Source organism: Equus caballus, chromosome 2 (genome assembly GCF_041296265.1).
Source record: "Equus caballus isolate H_3958 breed thoroughbred chromosome 2, TB-T2T, whole genome shotgun sequence".
Lineage (NCBI taxonomy): Eukaryota > Metazoa > Chordata > Mammalia > Perissodactyla > Equidae > Equus > Equus caballus.
In genome coordinates this window covers 99,821,159-99,831,634 of record NC_091685.1, presented here as the reverse complement: position 1 = coordinate 99,831,634, position 10,476 = coordinate 99,821,159, and positions in this window count along the sequence as shown.

Below are 10,476 nucleotides of genomic sequence, written 5' to 3'. Positions count from 1 at the left end.
AGTAGCACAGGTCCAGAAAAGAGCATTCTGGCATCACAGGGAATAATTTTAATAGTTTCGCTTATGCCCAGTGACTTGAGCATCCTCATTTGAGGGCTGAAATAGCAGTCATAAAGGCAACAAAGTTGTGATAAAAATGGATAATGAAGTTTGTTTGCCAGTATTTTCCTGTTCATTTTAATGTTATATTGTTCATAAGCGTTGAAGCATTGGTGTATTTGAAAAATCATTTTCATGAATGTATAAACCCATAAAAACCTTGAACTTAAAGTTTTAATTATTAATATATGTATGTTGTCCCACATGGGAGTACTCAGCAGAATTACGATCACAGGCACTTGTGGAAACTGAAGTACTTATAGGGATAAATGTAATGAATACAAATGATATTTAGAAACAATTTAAAGTTCAAATGTAAATGAAACAATTCTTTAAAAATTTATGAGCATTTTTTGGGTTCAAGAAATATACAGGAAACTTGGTTTCCCGTGCTTGAAAAGTTGAACTATTCATTTATTCAAATTATTTCAGGAAGTCCAGGGTGGAAAATCTCCTTCTGACAAAACCTTGAAATAAAGAATTACATTATGTAGGTCAGATTATCCAGAGGGGACCAAAACTGATTTCCATCCAGTAAGATATTCTATTGGCTGGTTATTTGAATTTTTTAAAAAGTTGTGATATTGAAATATCTCAACTGAAGCTAAGATAATACACCTGTTTGACAACAGAAGTAGCTGAGACTAGACATGAGAAGATAGAAGAGACAAATAGTGAATACAATATTTGTATTCTTAACAATACAAAACCAATTGTAAAATGGCATATGCAAAATTCAAGTACTCTCTTGTGTAATGTTTTATGTTGATTTTTAATTTTTTCTTCTATGGAGATAATTACTTTCATTAATTAATGAGATAATTTAAATTTCTAAATCAGGTACTAAATGTATATGAATAATTATGGGATACTCCCTCTAAAAGTATTGCTTACTTCATCTACGTTTTCATGTCTTCTGTCATTAAGAATACTCATGTAACCGTTAAATACAATTTTATAGCTTAAAGTGCCTAGCAAATTTTACTATCAAGCATTTGGCAATGAACTGCTTATCTATTTGTTTCTAGACACTACTACACATTTTTCCTTACACAATATGTTAATGTAGCACATTGTCATATTGTTTACAAATAAACCACAAAAATAAAACCCTGAAAATGTGGAAATTGCATGTGCAATAGAAGCTTCCTTAATGACCTACTAATGCAGCAGCTTGCTGGATTCCAACCTATTTCCTCCATTCTCTGCAATATATTTACTAGTAAGCATGCCCTTGGAACACTGATGACTATTAGGTTACTTACAAACAGATCTTGGCACCTGTAGTTACCAGGACTTGAGCTGAGTGCCAGTCAAGAGTCCACTGAGGCTATTCTCAACTCACTCGTGCCAGTTAAAACTGCAAAAGGTACTAGGTGATTTAATTAAGTACTACATAGTTTGCAGATATCTATGTGCCAAAGAAACGAGTGTGTGTGTGTGTATTTACATGAAAACTATTTCTAATGCTTTGGAAAGACTCAGTAAAAGAAAACTAATTTTAAAATGCTTTTAAAATATCTGTGGTTATTACAACTCTAAAATGTTGGAGGAAATGATAAAATTTTAAAAAATTTGTATTCAAATTTAATTATGAGTTGACTTGTAAAAGATTTTTTGTTTTGTTTTGTTTATCTCTCCTCTTTAATTTCTCACCTCACTTACTCTAAAAAAGCCTTAAAATCACTGACACCATCTTGAATTATGGGGAGAACACCAATCTATAAATCCATTTTCAATAAAAAGGCTTTGGTTGCACTTAAAAATATTTGCCAGTAACTGTGTATTAACATGCTTTAAACCAAATATTCCAAAAATATGCATGAACATTTAAAAAAATTCAAACTTGTTGTGACTATTTCAATTCAATGGCTTCAGAATAAAATGGTTTCTTCTCTGTGTTCTTTTGGGTCTTTTTAATGCAGGGATGTAAGATGAACTTCTGAAAGAGGAATTAATACTCAAAGAATTTAATATGATCATATTAATTTTCTACAAAGATGAGATGACTTCAAATGTAATGAATTAATCTATATATGCATGAGTAATCTTTCAGAAATAGTTGTGAAAAACATGGAAGCATACCTCTGCTGGGTTTAGTTGGCTCCATGCTCTTATGTTATCCTTCTGCAAAGCAATGTTCATTTTCACTGCATTTGTTCATTTTTCTATTCAACCATTTTACTCATTGCCATGCAGATATCTTACTTAAAAGAAATCACTTTCTCAGTTCAGAGACCTTATTAAGTTGCATTTAGAAGGACTTGGGCAAGGCCAAGATCCATTGTCCAGTAAGAAACAGGTTGAATAAGCTGGTGGATTCAACACGCATCAGGGGAACTTCTGAGGAAGATGAAAACATGAGCAGGTCCTCTAACTTTCTTTCCAAGACCAGAACTAAATGATCAAAGAATATAAGAAGAAAAAACCTTTATCTGTATAAATGTGAAAATCAGAAACGGCCGCCACTTTCTATGCCAAACTCCTAGGAATTTCGTCCTATTAAGTCAAGATTTAAAAAGACCATAAAGAGCAACCTCAAACTTTTTTTCAAAAGAAAGCAGGAAGTCTGTAGAGAAAAGCCTAGCAGGGCCTCTGCAAATGTCTTTAATTGTAGAAAATTAAAGGCTCTGAGAGAATGAGGGACAGTCTAATTTAAATAATTTTCCATTGAACATTAGACAGCATCTGTGGAAGCTAAGAAAACACATCCCTCAGACCTCCCCCCACATAAAGCATAACTGATTGATGACCTCATCTGGTGGTCTTTCTGGATCCATCATCACTTTCACACAATGGTCACCCTTTCCAAAGGCCTCTGCCCGCTAGTGACTAGGCACAGCAGTGGTCCTAATGCAGTTCCAGTTCCATTCCTCTGAGACATGAGACTCCTCCAACTGGAGATTTTGGTTCCAGGACTCCCTTTCAGCCTGGCTGAACCTGCTTTGGAATTGTGTTGCAACTGAGTTGCAGTCTGCATCTCTACAAACCAAGCCCCCTTCCCTCCCTCTCTCCTTCACTGCTGGAAAACCTACATGGTGTCTGAAGGCTCTCCCTGCCTTCTTTGGTTTCCTGCTAATTGTCCTTCACAGTTGTTTCCATACATACATCTCTTGCACATGTAATCTCACTCACTACCTGGCAGGCAAAAAGATACCATTGTGTTCAGTATGTGAAAAGGTGGCGGCCCAATTGTTAAAGAATTAACATGTCCCAGGGTGACCTGAGAAAACCTCTTAACATAGGGAAATGCCCCTTCAGGTGCAATATTTCAGGCATTTTGAAAGATATGGGGGAATTGTGACTACAAGGAAAAAGTGGAATTGACTAGTGACTCTTATACTGAATTGATGCCTATTGAGGAACATTAACAAACAGTTATAAGTTAAACACAAGGACTCTTATCCCTTGCAGTGAAAGCAGACACAACAGACCAAAAGACTGAGGAACTGGTAGTTACAACCACAGAGTTCTAGAGACACTTACATGTGAAATTTAATGTTCAGCTAAAGCAGGTCTAACAGGCTAAGATCAGGGTGGCCATTAGGAATTCCTGAGGTTCTAGAACATGAAATGGGGAAATCTGTAAGGATGCTGTAAGGATTTTTGTTCTGAGGATCTCCTTGGAGCCTTCAGAGCTTGTAGAGGTGATGCATTCTTCCTTAGTAAGAGCTAAAACACATCCATTGTTGGCAGATACTGCAGAGGCCTCTCCCCAGTAAGTCAACAGTTACTTCCCAAAGAAGACTCTCCACTTATTGTCCTCACTGCCAGGCCAATAGCTAGGGTTAAATCCCACCATAACACTGCTGAGGACATGCTGGGCCTGAAGATGGAAGAGAGACATTATTCACTGAAAGAGCTACAAGCATTAGCTAGAATGTTCCATAGGAACCTAGGCAGTAAGAATGGGAATAGATTTTCAGAGTGCTCTATCAAGAAGGGCCGACTGCAGGACTGGATTAAAGAATTCATTGATTTGGGGGTACATTTTTGGGGGACATTGGCAAGTACACCAATGGATGGGGAAAACTGTCTACTAAAGACAGTTTGTCCCTTAGAAACCCAGAGAAAAAGATGTCTGGAGTGAGTAAAATGGAAAGAATAAAGAGGCTGAGGGAAGTGGGAATGCTGGAGTGGAAATATGCAAGCCTAGATAAGCTACTAGAGGATTTCCTTCCATAGGAGGCCCAAATGCGAAATTCACCAGGACCACTAAGAAGTTCAATAGTAGAATTCCTCTGAAGACCAGAGATGACAGAGAAACGGGATTCAGAAATGGAATTGTTAATAGTCATAGGAATGACAAGGTCACCAAAGTAACAGAAGCCTGGGAAGTGAGTACAAACACTAGAAACCAGCAAGCCACAAGTACCCTAAAGACAGGCAAGCCTGTCCACAGGAAGTGGTGGAAATAGCTGATAGAGTATGGATGGAGTCTCTAGGAAGAAAATAAGCATGCAGCCAACAGTCTACCAAGCATGTGCAACCAGAAATAGGAAAGCATAGGAGATTAGACTAATGGCAGCCACCTCAATAAAAAGCTACGATCCCTCATTAAGTTCTCAGACTTTAGACCCAGAAGCCATGAATTGAAAAGGTGTCTGTGTCCCTGGGAGGAAGACACCTATAGTAACATGGCAAATATAAACTATAATGACTAGTCCTTCCCTCAAAGGAGTCTCTGGTCATTCATTCAGGTGACTGTACTCCTGAGAAAGTATAATATTTAGACATTTTAGATTATTGTACATATGTTCTGAATTGACATTGATACCTAGAACCCCAAAGCATCATCCTGTGCCTGCTGGTAGAGTGGGAGCCTATGGAGCAAGATAATAAATGGAATCTTTGCTAAGCCTGGCTCATATTGAGCCCAATGGGTCCAAGCATCACTTAGCAGTTATTTCTCTAGTCACTGAATGTATAATTGGAATTGATATACTAGGCAACTTGCTTAAATCCCACACTGTTTCCTTAGTCTGTGGATTAAAAGCTATTTTTTTTATAAATACCAAATAGAAACCTCTGAAACTGCCCTCTCAAGCCAAAATAGTAAATCATAGATAATAACGCAGGGGTAGAGGGAACGGCAAAGATTAGTCTTGCCACTTGTGTTAGTTTGGTAAGGCTGCCATAACAAAATATCCCAGACTGAATGGCTTAAACAACAAAAATGTATTGTTTCACAGTTTTGGAGGCTAAAAGTCTAAGCTCACGATGTCAGCTGGTTTGGTTTCTTCTGAGACTTCTCTCCTTGGCCTGCAGATGGCCACCTTCTCGCTATGTCCTCCCATGGTCTTTCCTCTGTGCATACATACGTCTGTGTTCTAATCTCCTCTTCCAGCAGGCATATTGGATTAGGGCCCACCCTATAATCTAATTTTACCTTAATTATCTCTTTAAATCCATATTCAAATACAGTCACTCTCTGAGGGACTGGGAGAGAGGGCTTTAGTATATGAATTTAGGGGGACATATTCTAACCCATACCACCACTGAAGCATAAAAGCTGCAGGAGTGGCAGGTGGTCTTCAAAATATCTCTATTTACTTCTCCAGTCTGGCCCCTGAAGCCAGTGGGTGGCTCCTGGAGAATGACTGTAGACTACCACAAGTACAGCAAAGTAGCAGACTAATAGCAGATGCTGTGCCAGGCATGATATCATTTCTAGAGTGCACTGAGAAAGCCTCAGGTACGTAGTATTTGGCCATTGATTTCTTGACTGATTTCTTTTCTATTTAGATTAGCAAGATCAGGAAGAGTTCACAATCACGTGGGGCAGGCAACAATATTTACTCACAGCTTTGTGTCAAAGCTCTGTTAACTCTCAAAGCTTCTATTATGACATAGTCTGAACAGACAGCCTGAAGTAAGTAGTCTGGACAACTTGGACCTTCCACTAAGCTTATAATGATTCATTACACCAGTGGAATCACGCTGATTGGACAGGATAAGCAAGAGGTGAGTGACCCACTGGAAGTCCGGTAGACAAATGTGATCCAGACAGTGCCTGATAACCCTATGAAGATTTGCGAACCTGCAACTTTTGGGGGGAGCAGGGGTTAAGGATGTGCTATGACATACTCTCCAAACTAAAAAGCATGATTGTGCTTTACACTCCTTGACAGAATAATCCTACTCTAGTCTACACAGCAAGTAACAAGGAAGACAGCTGACTTTGGATGAGGACCGGGCTGGGGAGAAGCCTTTCAGAAGACTCAGGTTGTGGTGCAAGTAGCCCTGCTGCTTGGGCCACACAGTTCAGCAGGTTCTTCAGTGTTGACTTATCTATGGTGGGAAGATATGCACTGTGGAGCTGATAGCAAACCCCAGCTAGAGCATCACAACAGAAACCCTCTGGATTTGAGAACAAAGCCATCCATCTGCACCAGAAAATTATATGCCTGTTAAGAAACAGGCCTGGTAGAGACAGAATGTTTGACTATGCTGCTCTAAGTCACAATGTGCACAAAAAAGCCCGTTTTGAGTTGGGTTTTATAAGACTTGGCAAATCATAAATTTGATGAAGCCCAGTAACTGACCATTATAAAATGGAAAAGATGCATCTGGATTGAGCCTCTGTAGGACAAGTGGGCACGAGTAAGCTATATGACCAGATATACCAGACCTTCCTGTCATCTGCCAGGGTTGCATCAGTGCCCTTCTCCAAATTTGTGCTTTTGGCTGTATTGGAAAGGAAGAGGTCCCATTCAATCAGCTGAAGGAGTAGGAAAAAATCTGAAATTGGTTTATGGGTTGTCAATATCAGAATATGAGTGCAAGATGAAAACTGGCATCAGCTGTACTTTGGCCCCATTTCAGCACAGCCTTGAATGACAGTAAAGAGGAAAAATAATCAATATTTCAGAGCTGCAATCAATGCATTTGTTTATCCACTTTATGTGAAAAGAGAAGTCACCTGCTGTAATAATATATATGGAAGTCTGGACAAGAGTAAAGTGGTTGAATATATAGGAATGGGCACAAGGAGTGAAGACTTTTGTATTATAGGTTTATGCCCACCAGAGAAGAGGCACTGAGCAACTAAGTAGACAAAATTACGGAAAAGACAGTTGGTGATAACCAGTCTTTGTCGTCAGCCTCTCTTAAACTGGTGGAGTAGGCAGAGGAAAATAGTGTGACAGTGACACAGAGGGATACTATATATGGGACCAACAGTATTAACTACCATTTATCAATGTTAATCTAGCTACTGATGCCTTTGAATGTCCAGCAAAGACCAATGCTAAGCCCCCAATATAGCACTATTCCTCAAGGAGATCAATGGCCTCTTGATGGCAAGTTGACTATTTCAGCTTCTTTTCATCCTAGAAGGGCTTGTGGTTTGTCTTCAGACATATGGATACCTCTTCTAGATAAGTATTTGCCCTTCTTTTCAGTAAAGTCTCAGTCAGAAGTACTCTCCAGGGGCTTGTGGAATGCCTCATATACTTCCATTGTATGGAATCCCATCTAATATAGAATCTGATCAAGTGATCCACTTCATAGCAAAGAATGTGTGGGAGTGGACCAATGCCCATAGTGTCAATTGGTCATATCACATATTGCACCATCCAGAAGCAGCCAGCCTAACTTAATACAGGAAGAACATTCTAAAGGTACAGTTGAAGTTCAAAATTGAAAGGACTGTTCTAAAGACATTTATATGGTACTTTATCTTAAAAAGCAATTATGTATGGATTGAGAAACCAAGGGGTGGAAACAAGGCAGGCCCTGCTTACCATCATCCCAGTCGCCTCTTGAGAGATTTTGTGCTTCCTATTCCCACAATCATAGGCCTTGAAGGAGTGGAGATCCTGGTCTCCAAAGAGGACACACTCTTACAACAGAATATTGCAAAGATCTCTTTGGACTCTATGTCCAGAGACTAGCGGATGAGAAGAGAAATCATCATCATGGCTTCCTTAACACAACAAGGGCAAGAAGGAACACGTGTGGAACCCAGGTGATCCATTTTGGCACTTCCTGTACTCATTGACCCATTGTATCTGTAAATGGACAGAGACAACAACCTTAGTTTGAAAAGGGCATGATGACCAAGGGCTCAGACATCACAAATGAATGTTTGGGTACAGCACTAGGCAAATTACCGAGATCTCCCAAGGAGATGTCTGAGGATGAGAAGAATTTTGAATAGATAGTGTAGGAGGAAAAGGATAAATATCAGCTGTGACCCAGAGATCAGATGCAGCAAAAGAGGCTATAGTTTGTTCTGCTAGCCCCTTCTTCTAAATTTCTTTTCAGGAAGAGACGTCAAGGAAATCATGGAGCGGCTGCATAAATCTACATGAAGTAGATCTGTGCAACAAAAGGCATGGACTATGGTGGCCAATAAAAAGCCCCAGCAGCCACCTTTTGGGAGCTGTAATCACATTCTTACCAAGGCCACACTTCCCTTGGCCTACTTCCAGTGAATGATGACTGAGCATGGCAACAGGACAAAGGCAGGATAATTCCTACAAGATGTGAAATTCTTCCAATGGGTGATTTTGACTTGAGGCTTCCTCCCTATTTTGGCCAAAATGTTCATAGAACTATGTTATAATCTGAGCTTCTTCTCTACTTTTTCTTATCTCACTCTCCTTCACAAAAGTCAGAACTGCATCACAGACTGAAGGCTCTCTCCAGCCTCACTAGCTTGTTCCTCTTTAACTTTTAAAAGCATTTCCCTCCAATAAATCTCTTTCACATCTAAACCTATTGTGTATTGTGTCCGCTTTTTAGAGGATCTGAACTAACACACCATCTTAGAAGTTGCTCTTGGAAGACTGAGCATTGTGAAATCAGCTTATTTATATTAAAACAAAACAGCTCTTATTTTTACTTGAAATCACATTAAAGCTATAGATCAATTTAGGAAGAATTTTGTTTGGAGTTTTGTTTTTAAAGATTGTCCCTGAGCTAACATCTGTTGCCAATCTTTTTTTTTTTATTTTTCTTCTCCCCAGAGCTCTCCAGTACATAGTTGTATATTCTAGATGTAGGCCCCTCTAATCCTGCTATGTGAGATGCCACCTCAGCGTGGCTTGATGAGCAGTGCTAGTTCGACAGCCAGGATCCAAACTGATGAAATCCTGGGCTGCCGAAGTGAAGCGTGTAAACTCAACCACTCGGCCACAGGGCTGACCCCTATTCAGACATTTAAATCAACAAAACACGAAACGGTTTCTTGAAACACTCAGGTCAAAAAGAAAAGGATCATTTTGAAAATATTAATATAAACACGATGTTTCATAATATATGGCATATAGCATGCTTTGCAGGCAGAGGAATATTAACATCAAATTTTGTACTGTTACATAAAAAATGAAAAAAACAGTATTAAATTCAATAGGTTGGAAAACTAATTAATGAACTTAATGATAGTGAGATAAAGAAAAGTAATAAAAAATGAGAGCAGTATTAATAAAAAATAAAAAAGATGAACTATAAGAATTCAGTTGAAAAATCAAGATCTGTTTGTTTGGAATGGCCAGTAATATTCACGAATCTCTAAGCAGCATAATACAGAAAACAACCTTTCCTGCTCCAGGCTCCACTCAAAGTTGGCTGGCTTCTCCATTACCTGCTCTATGGGCTGCAGCATATTCCTAGGTGTGGAAATGTTGCTTTCAGAATCCAAAGTGGACTGCCAGGAGCTGTGCAAAACCGTAAGTATTTTAATTACGAATAAACTTTACACATAGCTCTGCACTAATAAATGCTGAATGGAGTAGACTGTTTTATGTAAAATATGAATCAGCAATTCATATTGTCTCAGGGAGAAACCCAAAAAGACTAAGAAGGAATAAAATTAGAGGAAGAGTTCAGAAATATTACTATAATTAAAGGTGAGGATTACCAGCTAATTTTAAAAGTATGTTACTTCAACATCTGAAGAAACATTTGACTGATGTTACATAAGCACAACCTAGAAAAGATGAAAACCTTCCCATATCATGTTAACAATTGCTAGCACTCTTGGAATTAGGAAGACATATATATGAAAGGACATTCACTGAAACATTGTTGTGGTTGGGAGAACTTAGAAATAGTATAAATGTTCAATAATAGGAGATTGACTTAATAGATTTTGATACAACTCCATAGTAAAAACTGTATTATAGCAGAGATTTCAATGAGAAATATGAAAATGTTTATATTTAGTTGAGTGAAAATTATAATGTACAAACTTAGATATGCAGCATGATTCCATTTTCTGAAATATGATCATATGCATATGGACAAAGATCATATATATTTGTGTATATATTTTTATATTTTTCATTTTTTTCTGGATGAGTAGCTTATTGATGTTTAGATAAAATTTGTGTACTGAGAGTGGGAAAAATCAGTTCTTTGATTTTTCCAAGC